General features: G+C 43.6%; 1 protein-coding gene and 1 long non-coding RNA gene across 3 annotated transcripts in view; one reads left to right on the forward strand and one right to left on the reverse strand.

Moving 5' to 3' along the window:
* The window catches only part of TMEM132C (transmembrane protein 132C), a 716,061-nt gene that overhangs the window by 78,860 nt on the left and 615,837 nt on the right, over positions 1–21,364 (forward strand). The gene's annotated exons all lie outside the window — the stretch shown is intronic.
* Positions 871–20,014, reverse strand: LOC135063477 (uncharacterized). Its single transcript, XR_010249857.1, has 3 exons — positions 19,945–20,014; positions 18,309–18,467; positions 871–1,076 (listed from the first exon to the last, which is right to left on the reverse strand). It is a non-coding gene; the product is annotated as an uncharacterized LOC135063477 (long non-coding RNA).

The following is a 21,364-nucleotide window of genomic DNA, read 5'->3' on the forward strand; positions in this document are numbered from 1 at the left end:
AATAAAACAGACACCAGCATACCTTTATAGTACACCTACAGTGCTCCCTCACCCGCCAGCAGGTCTCCATGGAGATGCTTTGGCGCAGCGGTGTGCCGATATATATATAAAAAAACACACAAACACCTCATTCACTTAAACACACACACGCCGCTTTCACTTAAACACACACATGCCTTTCACTTAAAAACACACACATGCCTCTCACTTACACATGGCTCTTTCACTAACAGATACATACCTCCTTCACTTAAAAACACACACACCACTTTCACTTATACCCCTTTTCCACTAGCTCAAAAAACACGGGTAAATGCACGGGGGCGCGCATTTACCCGTGTTTTTGGCAAGTGGAAAAGGGTAAACCCGGATCAAGTGACCCGTGAATCCTACCCGGCTATTTACCTGGGTAGGACACGGGAATGATCCGGGTAGGGTGTAGTGTAAACGGGAGCCGTGTCGATGCGACACGGCTCCCGTTTACACTGTATGGATGGGCGGCGCTGGGAGATCATGTGATCTCCCTGCGCCGCCCCTGCCGTGTAGCTAGAAGCGTCACCAACCCGGCATATGCCGGGTTGTGACTGCTAATGGGAAAGGGACCGAGCACGGGTCGCAGCAGGGGGCAGCTCCCGTGTCAGGCTCCCGGCTGCGACCCGTGCTCGTAGGTGTAAAAGGGGTATTAAACACACACATGCCTCTCACTTACACACACACACATACACACACACACCTCTCACTTACACACACACACACACACACACACACATGCCTCTTTTACTTGAACACACAACTTTCTTTAAACACACACACACACACACACACACACACACACACCTCACTTAAAAACATGCAAACACAAAACACAGTGCTTCCAACATTTATTAAAGCTTGAGGCAAGTGCTGTCAGTGCCTACCTTTGGCTATCATCAGCCTGACGGAGGAGCAGAGAACTTCCCTCGGCTGGCTTGCTTAACTGGAAGGGCCCGGGAGGAGCCGCGCTCTGGAGCTCCCCTAGCTGCAGCCAGCTCTCTGTATATACAGGAGGCAGCTTCCCACTGACATAGCTCCTCCGTCTGTAAGAATCATTAAAAAAAAAAATTAGCAACGGCAGTGGCGGAACTAGAGAATGGTGGGCCCAGGTGCAACAATATGCATTGGGCCCCCCTCCCATATTATAAATAGGTGACGCACATCACCCAGAAAATGTAGTTTTGTCTCACTGAGAAGGGTGTCACCATACAATAGTACTCTAAAGTCACATTGTGCCACACAGTAGAGATCCTTATACATGGTACATAACACAGCAGAGATCCTTATACACGTTACGTCACACAGTAGAGATTCTTATACACGTTACGTCACACAGTAGAGATCCTTATACACGTTACGTCACACAGTAGAGATCCTTATACACGTTACGTCACACAGTAGAGAGCATTATACACGTTACGTCACACAGTAGAGAGCATTATACACGTTACGCCACACATGAGAGAGCCTTATACACGTTACGTCACACAGTAGAGATCCTTATACACGTTACGTCACACAGTAGAGATCCTTATACACGTTACGTCACACAGTAGAGATCCTTATACACGTTACGTCACACAGTAGAGATCCTTATACACGTTACGTCACACAGTAGAGATTCTTATACACGTTACGTCACACTGTAGAGAGCATTATACACGTTACGCCACACATGAGAGAGCCTTATACACGTTACGTCACACAGTAGAGATCCTTATACATGTTACGTCACACAGTTGGGAGCCTTATACACGTTACGCCAGTGTCTAACTGATGTGCACACCAAGATTAACTACGAGGAATGTGAGCTAGATGGAAACAGATGTAGCCAGCCTAATTTTTGCCGTGATGCGTTGGTATGGGCGTACGTATTGCGACAAGCTGCAGTGAACGCTGTGCTGCGCTAAGTTGCAGCCAACGTTCTCTCTATAGTGTATACACATTTCATAGACATGGGAACACTAGTCATGAGTGTGGCTACATCTGTAGATATGGATATACAGTATACTGTATATACACACACATAGTAAACACACACACAGCAAAATACATATACACACACACACACATCCATAGCAAAAACATACATACAAACACACACACACACTACTAAACACACATATACATACACACCCATAGCAAAAAAATACAGTATACATACACCAATAGCAAAATACATACACACCCCCATAGCAAAACCACACACATACATCCCTAGCAAAACACATACACCCATAGCAAAACACACACAGCTAAATACATACACACACAGCCAGCATTTGCATGTGTGTACAACATACTTTGCACCTCCTGGCTCCTGTAAGGCTCCTCACTGTGGCTGAGCCGATGTCTCCCAGTCCTCACTCTCCACACACACTGCTGCCGTGACTGTCCCTCCTCCATCCTCCTTCTCCCAGCATGCAGTGGTGGCAGAGACCAGGAGTCTGGAGGAAGCTGCAGCAGCGCGGTGCCGAGATGAAGGGTGATGAGCTCACCCTTCTCACTTGATGGCACTGTGCGCTCACGTCCGGCGGCTTCCTCCTGTGTTAAGGCCTGCAGCGCAGCGTGTAATGAGTCAGTGTGACTCATTACACTGCTGCCGGCTGTGGGCCCCGCAAGTTCCGCCGCTGAGCAGCGGCGATCAGGCAGCGGGAGACAGTGGAGGAAATGTGCCCCCTGCCGGTCAGGAGCCCGGCGGCAGCCGACTCCACTGCCTCCCACAGTTCCGCCCCTGGCCTCCAGTCTACATAGGGCCTAATTCGCATCAGCAAATTTGTTAGCTAATGGGCAAAACCATGTTGCACTGCAGGGGGGTCAGATATAACATGTGCAGACTGCAGAGAGAGTTAGATTTGGGTGGGGTGTGTTCAAACTAAAATCTAAATTGCAGTGTAAAAATAAAGCAGCCTGTATTTACCCTGCACAGAAACAATATAAACCAGCCAAGTCTAACCCTCTTTGCAAATGTTATATCTGCCCCACCTGCAGTGCATATAGGGGGTAATTCAGAGTTGATTGCAGCAGCATATTTGTTAGCAGTTGGGCAAAACCATATGCACTGCATGGGGGGCAGATGTAACATTTGCAGAGAGAATTAGATTTGGGTGGGTTATTTTGTTTCTGTGCAGGGTAAATACTGGCTGCTTTATTTTACACTGCAATTTAGATATCAGTTTGAACACACCCCACCCAAATCTAACTCTCTCTGCACATGATCCATCTGCCCCACCCGCAGTGCACATGGTTTTGCCCAACTGCTAACAAATTTGTTGCTGCGATCAACTCTGAATTAGGCCCATGGTTTTGCCCATCAGCTAATAAATTTGCTGCTGTGATCAGGTCTGAATTAGGCCCACGGTTCACAGAAAACTTACATGTGTTTTCTTTCTGCATGAGCCTTTTACCCTTGCTATCTGGCTGGAGCAATTTGCAATATGTATCAAATTGCTTTTTCCCTATAGTTTGTAAGCTTGTAAGCAGGGCCCTCTTTCCTTCGTGTCTGACTGTCTGTTATTGCCCAGTCTTGTTTTATGACTGTTTTGTTCCCAATTGTCAAGCACAATGAAATATGCTTAAATATAAAAAAAATCAATAGTTTAAATAAACAATTCAAACTTTAATGCAACACATCTAAATTCCATACAGTATGTCATGTACAAATGTCACTATTACAGTGGAACTCTCATTGACATAAGTTATCAGAAATGCCTTTTATTTGAACACAATCTATGGGAACCATAAATCAATTTTAGTTATACTTTAGAACAGAGCCGGCCCTAACCAATATGATGCCCTAGGCAAGATTTTGGCTGGTGCCCCCTAGCACCGCAGCTAGTTCTGCAGGAGATGCCTGGCGTGAGTCAGCTGGCAGCTCTGCTAACATCGGGCGACTTTTGTTTATGAAAATGCATCTTATTTGCATTACTATGTGGCTAGGATGCACAAGCAGCTTCTGCTGATTAAAATGATATGCAGCATGCCTATATTCTGTGTACGACTGCGGCTGTATCTGCATACGAAATGCTACATTACAGTGATTTCCAGGAATACACTGCAATGTAGCATTTCTTATGCAGATACAGCCGCAGTTACACACAGAATATAGGCATGCCACATATCATTTTAATCAGCATAAGCTGCTGGTGCCCCTAAGCATACCAAATGCCCTAGGCATTTCCCTAGTTTGCCTATGCCTAAGGCCGGCTCTGCTTTAGAAAACATTTTGTTTGTACTGTACAGTTGAATATTTTGTGTCCTTATTTTCTGTATGATTCCCTGATGAAATAATTTATAGTAATCCATAAAACTAAATGGTATCATAAATTTAAAAAGAAAACATTTGTACATAGTTTAATACATGTCCAATTATACAATCAAACTGATTATTCAAACTACCCATGGTCTCAATTAGCTCAGATAATTGGAGATCTTCTGTAGTTACCACTTTCTTATCTAATGAGTCAGTTCACCTAGTTAACATTCTGAATGACACCACTTATCACTCTCTTTATGGGCCACATATGAGGTGTAAGGGAAGGACCCCAGGAACTTTATTTGAGTCTGATAATGTCATGAACACTGTATTACTATATGTAAGTATCAGTGTACAGGTTAGGTACAGATGTGGCCTTATGCACTATTGTTGCAGTCGCATACATTCCTTCTCAATGTACATTGCGCCTATATGCGTCTTGATCACAATACGACAAAACTGAATCAAGAGATGGCACTGGTTATTTTCATATGAGACACTTGTATATCTGACGGAGTATGAATCTGTATATGAAGTGCTATGATACAGTGGTCATTGTTTCATTCAAAGTTCATTATGACTCATATACAGATTCAGAATCAATTGCTCGTAGTTAGACCAATTAATCAGTGCAGTCTTGTGTCAATGCATTGAACTCAATCTAATATATATTCTACCTTCAGATATAATGATGTGATAGTTATTGTCCTTTTAATTATGTTATACTTTTGTTAGTTATGTTAGTTTATGGTTGTGATCAGGTACAGCCCATAAATGGGGAGTATTCAATTAAGTGCCGTTTTGTCGACTGGTCAAAAAACTGCACTAATTCAACCCAGGGTATTCAATTGTCGCCATTTTCACCCTTTTTTTAATCCAATTTTTGCCCATGCCATTTCTCTTTTTTTTTTTTTTTTGTTGAATCTTCATGGGTGAAAATTGCGCCAAAAACTGGGCAGAAACGCCCGCAAATTCACCAAAACATGTGTATCAGTGGTGAATTCGCCGATAGACTTGGTTTTCGCCAGTGCTGGGTTTTTCAACCAGTCAAAAAACGGCATGGAAATTGAATAGGTTGAATGTAAATTCAACCTAAAAAGGGGCAAAAAGTGCAGTTTTTTTCGACTGGTCGAAAAGATGGCACTACTTGAATACCCCCTATGTTATATAAATAGCGCTCAATCTCTTTCACCATAACCTGTTGAAATAAAAAAGGGATTTCTCCTTTCCTGCCACAAAGGAACTAATAAGCAGTGTAGATGCTGCATGCAGTGTTTTATTGAGGTACATCACTCCTACAGTATGTTACAGTGAAGGGCGTTCCTACTTCACTAATACTTTACCTGTCACCACAGGGGCAATTGTGCACTGTGAATCTAGCACATTTATAACTAACAAAGCGATAGCGCTCAGTATTTCCGTGTGAAACACCCCCTTTGTGTGTTTGTGTTTAAAATGTTTAACTCTCTGTGTACTTCCCTTACACAATAACTTAAACACAATATAATATTTGTACTGTGAAAGCGTAAAATATAAATCTGATAATATATACATATTGCAGGGGTTTTTTTTAAATAAGGGAATAAATGAATCGTTGGCTTTCATAAAGTACTTTTGTGGTCTTGTGGACTGAAACGTTCTACATAAAAACAAATTTAATATCATTTTATAGTGTATTATGTGAGTTTAGAATGATTTGCAGTTGTCATTTTCTGTAGGAACAGGGAAGGCATAACATAAATATTTAATGGCAAACAAGATTTATAGCAAGTTGTAAATTAGCGTATTGCCAAATGATCAGGAACACAGTAAGGTTTAATAGCAATAACACTGTTCTGCGTTCGAGTCTTGAATAGACAAATAAGCATTATGTGATGTGGATGCTACTGCATGTTGTCAGAAAGACAAAGCTGGTTACGATATCCTTATAGTAATGGCTCATCAATTCAAAATGCATATTATATATACTATTATACAGTGTGTGTGTGTGTGTGTGTGTGTGTGTGTGTGTGTGTGTGTGTGTATATGAATAAAGGCTGCTCTCACAAGGGGTCATTCCAACCTGATCGCACGCTGCCGTTTTTGCAGCGCAGCGATCAGGTCACTACTGCACATGCATATGCACCGCAGTGCGCACGCGCATTGTACGGGTACAAAGTGGATCATTGCTGTGCGATGGATTTAACGAATCCATTCGCACAACCGATCGCAAAGGAATTGACAGGAAGAGGGCGTTTGTGGGTGTCAACTGACCGTTTCAGGGAGTGGTCTGACGTCAATTCCGGGACCGGACAGGCTGAAATGATCGCAAGGGCTGAGTAAGTTCAGACCTACTCCGAAACTGCACAAAATGTTTTTGCAGAGCTCGGCTGCACATGCGATCGCACCCTTGCACAGCAAATATACACTCCCCAGTGGGCGGTAACTATGTGTTTGCACGGCTGCAAAAAGTATATAGCGCGCAATCAACTCGTAATGACCCCCACAAACCGGTTAAGTAGTGGAAAAAACTATTGTTTTACCAGTGACCTACAGTATCAGCAGTCAGTACAAACTTGAGGCTGTAAGAGGAAATTAGCATCTTTTCTCCTCTCATTTGCATCAATTCACCCACAGCTGCTTTTTGCATCTGTGCATGTGCTTAGGATGAATATTATTCTGGCACTACTGGCCACTTACTTAATGGTGAGCAATTGATTGTGATCTACAGTACATTTGTTTATACAACTGTAATTCAGTTTTTTTCTTTTTTTATGCTGATCAGGCATTTTAAAGGTGGGGGGGATGGGGATCTGGGTTTTTCAGTTTATATACTGTATATATATCTGGCTATTTCAATGTTTTTTCCTGTGTATTTATGGGCGCTTTAAGAGAGCAGGAGGCCTGTGTGCTGTCACCTCGGTTTGGCCCACCTCCTCTGTGCCGGCAGCCTACTGCACATGCACAGATCACTGGGAAAATGGCTGCTGTGCCTTTTTCACGGTTATTCAAGAGCGCCGCTGATGTTGGCGGGGACTCCGGAGAGGTAAGTATTTAAAAAATTCACCCATTATAGATACGCCAGTGAGAGTATAATGTAGCGTTTCTATCGTGACAGCATGTGAGTCCTTCAATGGACAAATGTCAGCTTCACTTCAGTATTACAGAATATTACCAAGCCCATTAGGCCATCTTTGTCATTTTTGTTGTGGTGTAGAAGTTATATTGCATTACTGCATACTAATAATTAACAGATAACAGTTCTGGTTAGCTTCATAGCTTGCGGTACACAACGTAGTACAAACCAAAGCCTGAACAAAATGAATAGTTTTGGGAGGTTCACAGGTGGTTCTATCATAAACATTTTAACACCAAGTGCTCTTTTCACATGTCTGTGATTATAATGCTTCATAACTGCATTTTATTTCTCTTTTGTGCCTGGGAACTGGTGCAGAATAAGGGAACTAAGTATCTTTTTGTATTTTCCAATAATTTCTCAGACACGTGGGTGGAAACTTAATTACCTCTTATGTTACAGTTTAGCCTTTGCAGGATTGCTGGCAAGCTGATAGAAGAAGCCTCTGATGGCAGCTTGTTTCCGGAAAGGTGTCACTTTCCCTATATGTCATCGCTTCCCGCCTGATTCATTGCTCTCTCTACCCTATCCAGACTCCACACATATCACAAATTGTGTGGAGTCATGTATGGACACACATAAACCTCTGTCACGCTAGAATGCTAATCCAAGTTGAATGCTGGGGTAATTTTTTTTTTATAATTCGAGTTAAAAAATAAAGCAAAACAGCAATTTTTGTTTTGTTTGTATCGAAATACTAACAGATTGTTGTGTGGTTATGTCAACAGTATCACTACACACGTGTGCGTTATGTCTATGGCAGACACCAGGTATCCTACCAGTGGGAACGGGGCTTTGTAGGGCATTTCTTTTAGCAGACAAGCCAGTGTGACAGGGACAGAGCTGTGATTAGGGCCTCTAGGCTACCAGATGGCAACTGCTTAAGTGGAAGGGAGCTGCAGAATTGTAAGAATAAAAATGACAGCTGCAGGCACAATAAATAAAGAACATGTTTTAATCTATTTATCGTTGTAAAAATAGTAAGACATTTATATTAGTTCTCCTTTAAAATACATTCTTTAATCATAATTCTGTCCTTTATCCACTCTTCCAAACAAAATTGCATCAACCTGACTCATCAGTCATCGGTGTCTAGGTACGAGCCTGTGACCTGTATTTCTAGAGATGTTCTATTTTGGGGATGGTTTGCTAAATGCAGCTGCAGTGCTTTCTGGGTATTGCACATCATGGCTGTATTATCAGTTTGTGTAGTCATCAGCCATTATGAATGAACTTGTCTTATGTAACATTACAACCTGCATGTTCACAGTGTGAGACTTGACAAGCCTTTCATTTTAAAAACAGTACCGTTATCTGACCTTGCGTTCAATTTGTCACCCTACTTTTACTAACCAACATTGGCTGAAGGCACTTTGGTGGGTGGGAGAGGGGGATGTAGAGTGTCTATGGTATGTCTGTAGGATGACGCAAAAAAAAAAAAAAAAAAGTGTAAAAAGTTGGCAATAGGGAGAATATAGTGCTGTACAATGTGATAATGGACAGACAAATTAATAACAAGATCAAACTGTAATTAACAATGATTGAACCTTTATTGTGTTGCACTAATGATAACACAGCAATAAAATATTTGCCTGTCCATTTGCATATCATACAGCCAGGGCGCTTTAAGAGAGGAGGAGGCATGTGTGCAGCCACCTCTGTTCGGGCTGCCTTCTCTCTGCGTTCAGCGCTGGATGGCTCAGACTCTACTGAGCATGCGCATATCTCCGGGAAAATGGCGCAGCAGGCATTTTCCTAGTGATAACTCTACTGCGCATGCGCAGAATGCTGTAAAAATTGCCTCGCATCATTTTCACAGTGATGTAACAGCGCTGCTGCCATCGGCGCAGGACTCCAGAGGGTGAGTATTAGAAAATGGGTGCACCCATTATAAATACACCAGTACGTAAAGTGCAAATACTGTATTCTTTTTTTTTTGTGTGGAATCCTGCTTCCAATGTCCAAATTAGTCTCCCTACCATATTTGGTGATATTCTGTTTGTTAGATCAAGCTACAGACGGTTCTGAATAGGGAAGTTTAATTATGATCACTGTGTGTACCAATAATTCCCTTATCCCTTTCAGAATAGGCATTTTTCAAAGTTCCTAAATATATAGTGGTAGCATGTATTTATAGTATAACCTGCGATCAAGATGGTCTTGTGGTTTTATTAAGAATAGCTCTATGGCAGACTCTGATATAATTTGATGCTCCATATTTTATTAAACTACAACTCCCTGCATGTTCTGACTGCATCCAATCTGTTTCATCATTAAAGGTTCTTTAGGTCAAACATCAGCTAGAGAACTACTGCTTGCTTGTACTACAATAGGAGCAGTTTATTTTCTTTCTTGTATTATTAGTTTTTCACCTCCTAGCAGCAGCCATTGTCATGAATTCTATATTCTTTGAGAATTATTGTCCTCCACAGTGGGAAATACTGTTACTATGTACACATTTTTAAAATCTTCTATTATATCTGTGGCTATTAATTAAGTCATGAATTGTATGGAGCATTTCCATTGTGACAGTATTGTTAAAGCATGAATAGTGGGACATGCTTTGTTACAATCTGTTATATCAATCATTTAGCATGCTTAGACATGGCTTATGATATCAATGATAAGTGTAGTAGCAACAATAGCAGTTAAAATGAATGCCATTTCCATATTACAGTACATAACAACCTGTCATCATAAATATTATGTCAGGGAAGATCCAGTTTTATTATCGGCAAAACATGTTCTTCTGTTTATTGTCTACTTTTGGTCACATACTATCTGCAGTATGGAATGAGGGCTATAATATGTAACTTGAGGGTTGACTGGTTCTGTGTTCTGTACTGAAGCTCACTGAAGTGCACCCTATCTGTATTATTAGCGATGCAGACATAGCCACAGGAACTCTGGGCATCAGATGGTGTTGGAGCAAAGCAAAAAGAAAATTAGCATATTGGCAGAACCATGTTGCACTGAAGGGATGCAGTCAAAATGCCGGCTGTCGGGATCCCGGTATTCAGGAGACTGACGCCGGAATCCCGACAGCCGACATTTTACCAACAGTCAGAATACCGACACCCGCCTATAATTCCCACTCAGTTGGTGGGTCCATGCCAGCAACCGAGTGGGAATAGGGTCTGTCCTAACTCAACTATAATTTCAGTATAAAAAAAACTTCCACAGTGTTACACAGAAAAGCAGGCAGTGTTTTCCCTGCATGCAAAAAATAAGTTAATAAAATAAATGCATTCCAACATGGTTTTGCTTTATAATTCACCACTGTCAATAGTGACATATTCAGATACTGTAAGTCAGGGCCGGTAACAGAATACTTGGGGCCCGGTACACTGATATCTCTGCCCCCCCCCCCCTACTTCCTCCCAACCACCCTATCACTCCCCCTCCTCGACACACATACACATGCATATATACATATATATATACATATACACATATACATATACACTGGTTCACATCTTGACAAAGGGGTTAGAGTCCCCGAAACGTCGATGGAGTTTTTCTGATATTTCAAATACACTTGATTTTTCTTAAGACCTTGAGTGCCGCAGCCTTTTCTTGAAAGCCATTGGAATTCTACACTGAGGGTACCAGGGCAATTTCGGGATTTACAACAGAGTGCCGGGCTGACATTATCGTGTATATGTATATATATATATATATTTTATATATATATATATATATATACATATATATATACACTCTCTCTCTATGTATATATATATATATATATATATATACACTGTATACACACACTTAGGACTGAACTTTAGTAAAGTGCCGACCAGACATAGAAATAGTGGTTAAGGTGCCCGGAGGGACTCACCGTTGGGGCTGTGGATGGCTGCTGCAGTCTGTCAAACAGTACACTATCCTTGTGTCCGGTGGGAGACTGGGGCTTAGCTTAGTGTACATATCCACAGGGCAGACTTAGCGATGCCTGCTCCTCGGCATCTGCGGCAGTTTCTGGTGGGAAGGACTGGCGCAGCGTCACCACCGGGCTGGGCCAAGTGACAGGCTAAGGGGGGGGGGGGGGGGCAGAAGGCTTAATTAGTTTAGGTAATGGCGGGCGTTCAGACGATAATTTTAAATGTAGTAATACCGTAGGTACTACAGCCCTGTATTTTGTATACTTGATCTCCAGGGCTCCTCGGACCATCGGGACCCGGCACAGGTGTTCCCTTTGACCCCCCCCCCCCTTTCGCCGGGCCTGCTGTACGTTGTGGCTTTATGATACATTATTCAAAACATTGGATCTTGACAAAGGGACACTACCAGTGGTGCAAGTTAAAAAAGTGTCTTATAGGTACTGTGTGTGCGCGCCTAAGGTGCGCATGTAAAAAAAAAAATGGGTGTGGCATAATGCCACATGGGGCGTGGTCAATAAAAATGTGGGTGTGATACACATATGGGGGTGCCAGATACACTTATGACACCAATAGTGCCAGATACACATATGCTCCTACAGTGCCAGATACACAAATGTCCCACGGAGCCAGATGCACAAATGCCCCACGGTGCCAGATGCACAAATGCCCCATGGTGCCAGATACACAAATGCCCCCAATAGTGCCATATATGCCCCTACAGTGCCAGATACACATTGCCCCAGAGTGTCAGATGCACATATGCCCCCACAGTGCCAGATATGCCCCCACTGCGCCCGATACACATATGCCCCCACAGTGCCAGATACACATATGCCCCCACAGTGCCAGCTACACATATGTCAGATATGCCCCCACAGTGCCAGATACACATGCCCCCACAGTGCCAGATACACATGCCCCTACAGTGCCAGATACACATATGCCCCCACAGTGCTAGATATGCCCCTTAAGTGCCAGATATGCCCCATCAGTGCCAGATACACATGCCACCACAGTGCCATATATGCCCCCACAGTGCCAGATACACATATGCCCCCAGAGTGCCAGATATGCCCCTTCAGTGCCAGATATGCCCCACAGTGCCAAATACACATATGCCCCCATAGTGCTAGATATGCCCCTTCAGTGCCAGATATGCCCCCCACAGTGCCAGATATGTTCCCACAGTGCCAGATACACATGCCATCACAGTGCCAGATATGCCCCCACAGTGCCAGATACACATATGCCCCCACAGTGCCAGATATGCCCCTTCAGTGCCAGATATGCCCCCACAGTGCCAGATACACATGCCCCACAGAGTGCCAGATATGCCCCAACAGTGCAACTCACAATTGTTGCTGCTGCCTGGGTCTTCTGCTGCTGGCCTGCTGCTGGGGAGAGGAGAGCGCAGCATGCGCTCCTCCTGACCCTTTCCTGCCCTCAATCCGGTCTCCCGTATATTAGAACTGGCACCGATCCACGAGCCAATCAGGGCTCGCGGTCCAGCAGCAGCGGCTCCTGATTGGCTGCCGATCCGCAAGGCTCACGAACCGGCTCAGTGCACGCCGCTGCTGGACTCAGCGGACTCGGGCAGGCAGGAGAGGGGCAGGAGAGGAGAGGCGCATGCTGCGCTCTCCTCTCTCCAACACCCGGTGTCTGCAAGGTGGCGGCCCGGCGGTACGGTATACTGGCTGGGATTTTCTTACCGGTACGCCGTACCACCCCGTACCGCCATACTTGCAGCACTGGTCACTACTCTAACACCAATAAATGGAAAGTGAGGAGCAACATGTATCTTTGCTGAAATAGGGAAAAAAATTAAACTACACTTTTCACCCAGGAGTGTAAAAAAAGAGAATGACATCCAGAAAGCATGGGTGATAGCACTCTTTATGCCAATGATCGTAAGAAGAGAATACTTTGGAAATCCTGTCTAATTAAGGAGAAAGAGCTGATGAAAGCTCGTTCTGTGGTTATAATCAAGTTAGTACACTGGCATAAGTGATTCTATCTCCCAAGCTTTCCTGGAAATCACTTTTTGCTTTGCGTTTGTTAGCTAGAAAGTGTAATTTTTCACTTTTAGGGGCATATTTATCACAATCCGCAGATGCGGATGTGATGTAATAAATTCAACCAAATCTGCAATGTGATAATTGAATACATTGCAATGATGTTTCAATTATCGCATGCAGACACAGAGCTTGCAAGAAAGCTCTGCCCCTGCGAATCCTCTACCCGAGCTATTCAGGGTATATTTCTTGAAAAATACCTTGAGAGTCTAACCATGCATGCGCCACAGCGGGCTGCATGTGACCATTTCTAAGCCACGTCCCCGCTGCGCTCCGTCTCCTCCTAGGAAACGGAGCATTGCCGCCCCCCACCACCACGCGAACGCCTCTGCCTGACTAACAGGCAGAGGAGTTCGCATTTTCTGCGGGACGCCCACAGAAAGTGTGGGCGCATGCGCAGGATGGGCGCTGCGCATGTGCCCCTGTCGGGTGTACGCAATAATTATGATTGGATCGCGAGTTGCGATGCAACCTGAATTAACCCCTAAGCGCATTATGGGCTCAGAGAGGGGGGTGACGGGGGTGACGCTCACTTCACCCAGCAGTGAAGTGAGCGAACTAACTTGATTGTGCCTGCATGCAGGCCAATCTAGAGTCAGCGATAGTGACGCATGGGGCCGCTCTATCGCTATGGGGCATACACACGGAGGGATGTGTGGTTCATTTCTAAGCAATCTAGTCAGATTGCTTAGAATTTAAGCACACATCGCTACCTGTGTATCCCTCATTACACCTGAATTGTTATTGTTACTCTATTGCTGGGAGATACTCAAGGGCATGAGTGGTCATGCAGGAGACTGAAAAGTGAAGACGATTGGTAAAGCTGCAAATGCTCAGTAGCGCAGGTCGGAGGTTGTGCCTGCGGGGAGAGACAGTCAGCCACATACAGGGCCATCTTAACACCATTGTAGGCCCTGGGCAAAGCAATGCACTGTGGCCCCTACACGCCCATTCCTATGTTGACATACACACCAATTTTTTTTGGGGGGGGAAATGCAAAAAAAAACCCTTGCGTTGACTTTGACCTGTCGACATTTTAAATGTTGGTATTTTAACCATGTCTGTATTTTGACCTTGTTGGTATTTTGACCATCGGTCAATTGTTGTCGGAATTTTGACCGTGGGGATTTTGATTGTAGGTAAATCATACTTATCCCCCCCTGACTGTATGAAGGATGTAATGCACCCAATATCTCTGATACCTGCTGCCATCCCTCCATTTCCGGTTTCTGTGGATGCGGTAATCTGTCCGATCTACCAAGTCCTGATAGAATAATGCTATCCCCAGATGGCGCCATCCTATAGCAGCCTGTGGGCCGCTAGTTTGCAGACATTACAGGGAGAGGGCCCCTCCAGAACCCATCATGGCAATGGGCTGAGCGCACATGCACGGTCTTCTGACGGCCCCAGCTTCCAGTATACAAGGGAAATTATTGTTTTTGCGATCATTTCGGGCGACTTTTGGAGCCCCTGTACCTGCATGTGATTATAAGTATACTCGGGGGCAGAGCGGCAATAAGAAATTCTTATTATCGGGTTTAAAACACGATAATTGGTAAATATGCCCCCCAAACTGCTAGAAACAAATAGAAATCCTCAGCTACAAAACATTGGTTTACAGAGATTGGGACAATACATTTTTTTTTTGTACCTAAATGGTTTAGAAAATTGACAAGGGTTGTATGCTTTAATTGAAATGTTGTACATATGTAGAATGCTGTCTAGTGTTCCCTGCCTTGATGCGTCTGCTGATAATATCTCTGACCATGCTCTTGGATGTAGCAATTGTTAGGATAATCATAGTTAATGCCAATTGCACTACTACTGTTGTAAATTACATTGTTGGAAGAAGTAACCACCCACACTCTCTCCTCCCAAAATGCTTTTCACTTATAATTATTGGTCAAAGGCTGGGTGCAGGGGATATAATCAAGAGAGCCATCTATTATGCAAATAAAATTCATTATTCACGGAGCAGACATGAAATGCAAATTAGTGTCATTCATGAGCAAAATCTCGGATTCAGCATGTATGTTCTGATGTGTTTATATAACAATTCATGTTAGAGAGGAGCGCTCTGTGCTGCCATGTAGCTGGTGGGCACTGGGATTCAGGGTATAATTCATGTTTACATGCAAATGCAATTTTAATTTGCTAGGCTATGGAACTGCTAATGTTAGCAAGAAGCTGCTGCCCAGAAAAGAAGACAGATGCCCATCTGAGCTATCGCAACTCATTCGCAACTGTGTACACATTCACAGCCTATATGCACAAACAAGGAACATCGAGAACTAAGGGGTGGCCTATGGATACACAGACTAGACACAGCAGTAGCGACGCAGGTGCCATGTTTTTGTATGTACGAGCTCACAGCTGATGGCAGATACACGCCCTGAAAATGGCAATGACATGCCTGCGTTTTTGCAACCACTGCGCATTAACACCTCCAAACGGTCACTTCCCTGTCAATCACTGTGCCACGAAATCCTCATTACAAATGAGATTGTGGCGGCACCTTGATGCATGAGCAGTGCGATCGCAGCACTTGGGCAGTCTGTCAGTAATCACTCAGTTGTGTGATCATTAGCCACAGCATACAAACATGAATTGCGGCTCACCTTGGAGACCTGACATCCGAACTGCACTACTATGCATGCACGGCTACACGCAAGTGTTTTCTTGACATCTGTTTACAGTGAACAGACGTGCCTGAGTACTCCATGTTGTGAAAAGCCCCATGAGACCCGAAAGTTCACTATGCCACAACCATTTAGCACAGCAAGCATCCCCCACTGCCACCACTGTATATAAGTAGCATTTTCAGTGCAACCTACATCACACTACAACGCCCAGCATACCTTGGGCAGCGCATATGGTGTAATGGTTAGCATTACTGCCTCACAACACTGAGGTCATGGGTTTGAATCCCATCATGGCCCTCGGTGGAGTTTAGATATTCTCCTGTATATTCTCTTCTGGTAGGCTAATTGGCTCCCAACAAGATTAATCCTAGCGTGAAAGTGCGTGCGTGTACATGTGGTAGGGAATTTAGATTGTAAGCTCTACTGGGACAGGGACTGATGTGAATGGGAAAATCGATGCATCGTGAGGTGACGCTACATATGCTGGGCGGCCTTGCCTTGTGCTGGGCGGACTGCGGATGCAACAATCTGCGTCCATTTCTGAATAACTCCCAATATGTGAAGTAATTGAAACACTTATTAATAAATAGCATAATTATTATTACTGATTTCTCCTCTTTCTATAGTTATTGTTATTTTGCTTGAAAAGTCCCTAAAGCAAAATATATCTTCTAAAGAAACAAAGTGCAAAAAACAGTTTTGTGGTGTAAAAAATGATGCTACGGTGAATGTTTGCTTCATAGAACAACGGAAGATGTATCTCAGCTTCACAGTGTAATATAGTGAATACATTGCTGGTCCCTTTTTCAGTAAGTATAGCTGGTCAATTTGTAAATGGAAGTGTGGCCATCACTTTGTCATGTGTAATTACAGGTAATGCATGGCATATATTTAAGTAATGTAGTGATGTCAGTTGTTCCCATTTCCTCAGGACAGAATGTGGTGCTCAGGAAGATACGGCTAATACCTGATTTCCTGGGTGAATTTAACTGACAGTAAAGAAAAGGTTAGAAGATGCAGTTTCCCCTTTGTTTAAAAACTAACATAACAACAAACTAACATAACAACACTGTTTTGTGTTTATAAATATAGTGTATGATCTTGGATGTGTTTATATGTGGCACATAATCCAGGAGACACTTCCCTTGTGTCTCCTGGATAATGTAGCCCGCTGCAAGTCTCTTATAGGAACGGCCATTGACAGCATCCATCAGCCGACCAAATGGTACACTGCATCATTGTGGTACCTCTGCAATAATCGTGCATGGTCTATGCAGTGGGCACATGCCCACTCTTCCCCTAACAGCTCATACTATGGGAACGGGAAGAAGGAACTGTGTAAAAGTGTGGTCAGAGTTAGTGTAGGAGTAAGGGGCAGGGGAGTAAAGAGAAGAGACCCCTCAACTCATACTTGCCTACCTGACCCTCTCCATGAGGGAGAAAATGCTCTGTTCCTGGACTTTCCTGGTAATGTATGATTGCCATCACCTGTGGTGAAACACCTTTCTTATCAATTAACTAGCTCACCACAGGTGATGGCAATCATACATTACCAGGAAAGTCCAGGAACAGAGCATTTTCTCCCTCATGCAGAGGGTCAGGTAGGCAAATGTGCCTCAACTTAGCAAATAAATGAAAGTCACACTTAAACCTGCAGGAATTTTCTGCATTCATATTATAGGTAGCATGATTGGTTAGTTAGCAATGGCAATGGCTTTTTGGCTTAGAAAACTCTTATTTCTTTTTAATTCCCTGTGCAATTACTGCCAAAAACAGCTGTTTTTCTGGCAAGTGCTAGTTCAGGCTCATTTATAAACATAAATGAGTAGCATACTGGTTCATACAGCAGTGACTGGTGCCCACCACCCAGTGGTTTGGAATTGAAATGTCTTACATATATTGCTTTTTCTCATGTAGTATGTACTAAATATTAGATTTTTTCAGTAATGAGTAAAAGATATTGGGAGGTCACTTACAAAGACCAGTTGATATGCATGATCCCAGCAACCAGACACCCACTCATACACAACTACAACCCCAGCATCCAAACACCTCCCCACTCAGACACAACTGAGCAGCACACAATCCAGATGTCACAGTACCTCATTCTCAACCAACACTTCAGTAGTACCCAGACACCCCACCTCTCATTAACAACACCCCAGCACCACCACCCCCCTCCACACACACACACACACACACACACACACACACACACACACACCTGCTGAATGCGCTCAGACAGAATCTCAGAATTACCCACAGCCCCTCCCCCCCCCCTCCCCTAGCGTCAGCCCAACTCACTGGCTTTTGCTCAGAAGGTAAAAGGTCTCGAGGGCTGCATATTGAAACCTGGAAAGAGATAGTGTGCAGTCTCCATGATGTTCCTTTGGCGATGTATGAATTCATTTACCAAGAAGGCCACCGTTTGGTCTTCTGCGCATGCATTGCGCCATCTCATCACTGTATTAGAACATATGCAAAGACATGTTCCACTTAGTTCAGTGAGACTTTACAATATACTGCATTCAACACCCCAATCACCGTAAATGACCTGAACCTATTGACAGTAAAATTTGGATACGCAAAAGGATTAACCCTTGCACTGCCATTTGGAGTTGGTTTAGCATTGTGTTGTTTAGCAATAGTTAGTAAAACGTCAGTATATAATGCTATTTTGTGCTCTCAATGACCAGCTTTGATTCAGTTCAAGGCTGATTTGGAGTCGCACACTGCTGCGACTGCTTTAGCATCTTACTGTAGTTGCGTATACTAATATCAGCCCTTCCCCTGGCTTACAAGCATGCATCTGACTGTGAAAGGACTGCAATGCCCACCTTGAGCATACCACTAAATGTAAAGGTTTCATTTTATTGAGCGTTCACATTTTGGGTAGAAGACCCACTGCATTGCTCTGGCCTACACTGTTGTTAAGATGGCCAGGTGTGTGTGTGTGTGTGTGTGTGTGTGTGTGTGTGTGTGTGTGTGTGTGTGTGTGTGTGATATTAGTGTTATATATGGCTATTAACATAATGTGTGGTCTCTGTTAAATGTCTGATTAATTTGATGTTTTCTCAGGTGAAATATGACTATTTATTAATATTTAAGCACCATTACTTTAAAGTCAGGGCTGGTTCAGGGAGAAAAATTACTAATGTGAATGCTATTGATTTATTGTTAGGGCTGATTCAGGGGATATAGCACTGTTATTCAATATAAATACTTTTAAATGTTTGGGGGGGGGGAGGCCATTTTATTATACATAAATTCCAAGAATGTCAAAGCAGCATGTGGGAGGCCTAATTATTAGACATCCTATTGATTTCATATTAGACCTAGCTGGGGGAATGGTGATCTAGATGGAAGGAGGTAAATAGTACTTCATTCCAGGATCTAAACAAACAGCAACTGAAAGCTGCAAGAGCACACGGAAGAGGTCAGCAATGTCTGACAACTACTCTGTCTCAGTTCTCATGGGACAATACTGATTTCTGTAGCCATGTTCCTGCAGAGGTAGCCACGTACACTGCATATTCAACAGAGCAATCCACCTGCTCAGCCTCAATAGCAATATGAAATGATTTCCTCTTGTTTTACCACACATATTGATCTGTCATAACCCCGGATTCAGATGGGTTGGATATAAATTGTCCACAGTTATCATGTCAACATTCAACATGCCGACACAAGAATGTTGAGATGGTCGAACTGTCAACATGTAGCATGTTGACAGTGACCATGAAGATGTTCTTCATGACTACATGAGTGATATGGCAACATGGTGAACTGTCGAAATATATTCCCTGGTGGTCTAGTGGTGTTTTACCTTCTGACTGGATACCATTCAGATAAGCCACACCTGATATCGGGTGGAATGCAGCAAACCTAACAAATCGGGCAAAACTATGAAATTGCCTTTTGCGGAGGTTTGGATGTTTACCTTGTATGCACCAAGCTCTGGAATGCGATAAATTACGGGGCTTGACTATGGGCTTCTTATCACACTTCCCCACTGAGAGGGATAAAAACAGATCCCTCCGAGCACCCCCTGTGGAACCTGTGTCATGCACAGATGAGGTCATAAACCTCAAAGTTCTATTATCAGAAAGAACAGCTCTATCATTGCAAAGGACAGCTCATTTGTGATTTTATTCATGCATATGGCAATATTTGATGCATCCTGCCTAATATAGGAAATTACATAATCTGAAACATGATCTGATAGTAGAAGCTGGGGTGGATCAGGCTGTACACTCTCACTTCTGCGCATGCGTACGCGGTGCAATGCGCACGCGCGATGTACTATTACAACGAACAATGTAGTTTTACACAGGGTCTAGCGATGCTTTCCAGTCGCACTGGCTGCCGCAGAGTGATTGACAGGAAGAGGCCGTTTCTGGGTGTCAACTGACCGCTTTCAGGGAGTGTTCAGAAAAACACAGACGTGCCAGAAAAAACGGAGGCATGGCTGGGCGAACGCACGGCGTGTTTGTGACGTCAAATCAGGAACTGAATGGTCAGACGTGATCGCAAGTGCTGAGTAGGTTTGAAGCTACTCTGAAACTGCACAAAATTATTTTGTAGCCGCTCTGCGTTCCTTTCGTAAGGAATTCTGCTAAGCTAAAATACACTCCCAGTGGGCGGCGGCATAGCGTTTGCATGGCTGCTAATAACTCGGAATGACCACCATAGGCACCTTCTCCACTGGCTCACTTCTCCACTTTTATCACTGCTTAGTACATCTCCCCTTAGTGTCTACTAATAGGTACACTTCCTCAGTAGCTTGATCATTCATCCTCTGATGTGTTCACACTCTGTGCTACTCATTTGGATGATCCCCAGGCTAAAACTACTATTCAGCATCTTTTGTTTCTATTTATAATTTATAATCCATTATTTTTGTGCTCACTGGGCTAGATTCAATTAGCCACGGAAACTGACAGCTCCTACTGTACTTGCTGATTTCTGCTTGTGTCCACTGGAGGTGCAGGCAGTAAGTAATAAGCTGCAGTAACTGTCCAGAAAATGCACAGCATGAGCTACCGATGGAGGCTTATACAACTAACTGAATGTAAGGGTCTATTTACTAAGCCATGGATGGAGATAAAGTACCAGCCAATCAGCTCCAAACTGCCATGTCACAGGCTGGGTTTGAAAAATGCCAATTAGTAGCTGGTTGGCTGGTACTTTGGGGTCTATTTACTAAGCCTTGGCTGGAGATAAAGTGGACGGAGAAAAATTTCCAGCCAACCAGCTCCTAACTGCCATGTCAAATGCTGTGTTTGAAAAATGACAGTTAGGAGCAGGTTGGTTGGTACTTTATCTCCGTTCGGTTTATCTCCATCCAAGGCTTAGTAAAT

This window comes from Pseudophryne corroboree, chromosome 1, assembly GCF_028390025.1.
Source record: "Pseudophryne corroboree isolate aPseCor3 chromosome 1, aPseCor3.hap2, whole genome shotgun sequence".
Taxonomy (NCBI): domain Eukaryota; kingdom Metazoa; phylum Chordata; class Amphibia; order Anura; family Myobatrachidae; genus Pseudophryne; species Pseudophryne corroboree.